Raw genomic sequence first — 1,014 nt, forward strand, 5'->3', positions numbered from 1 at the left:
TGTCTCTACACACTTTTTGGTAAAACCAATGTTTTGCAATCTTTTAAAAAAAAATTATTTTTAGTTACCATGATATCACAACACACTTTCAATTCATTGTGGATGTGATTCACTTCTTCAATCATTACCACATGTTCCCTTTTTCAATGAATATCACGTATTCAGTCATGAGCTAAGGCTAACAAATTGGTCGTTATCTGGTCACATAATTTAGGTTATCATTCTCCTGGGATCAGCAACGTTCTGCTTCCTTCAGAGCCTGACTTAACCCATCCAACTTAATCTTACATAGGCAGGAGAATCCTGATTTATATGATAGATTTCTGTTCTTACCCAAGATGGAAAAAGCATTATCATAGATCAGCCAAAGGGATGGTCTCACACATTTGAATAAAAGGGATACCAGGCAGATGCTTGTGCAATTTAATAGCTGAAACATTACCAATAATAGTAATGTATCTGTATACTCTTCTTTGTTCTACCTGCTCCTTAAAGTTAGATGTCTGAACAGTTCACTTCTGGATGCCACCTTAGCATTAAATCAAGGTAAATAATTATTTCCAACATTTTGTTATCATATTTTAAAGTAATTATTTGCTTTACTGGGATGGAAACTGCACGTACCCTCTTGCTCTCTGGCCTGGGGATTAATACAGCATTGATTTAATAATATTTACCCAGGACTTTCCCACTGAAAAAGGAGGCACACCCTTGAGCAATACCATTTCCTCCCAGGGACCTGGCCAAAGTGTGTCAAAGTGTGTAGCTGTCCACCTGACTAAGGCAATGAATGCGAATGCGAAACATGCCATCAAGATTAAGGCGTCCAGCCTAGCGCGATGCCTGGAAAACTAGCCTCATCATTTGTTGTGTGCAAACATGTATTAGGGTTCCTTGTGCAAGAGACAGGGCTTTTGAGCTGGAGGCCAATTTGAAAAGGACTTTATTTCAAAATAGGACCAGGAGCTCATGACTGTGTTTTGAAATCTCTCAACATACACTTTCATTTTGAGA

This window comes from Chinchilla lanigera, unplaced genomic scaffold (assembly GCF_000276665.1).
Source record: "Chinchilla lanigera isolate Chin_1 unplaced genomic scaffold, ChiLan1.0 scaffold00005, whole genome shotgun sequence".
Lineage (NCBI taxonomy): Eukaryota > Metazoa > Chordata > Mammalia > Rodentia > Chinchillidae > Chinchilla > Chinchilla lanigera.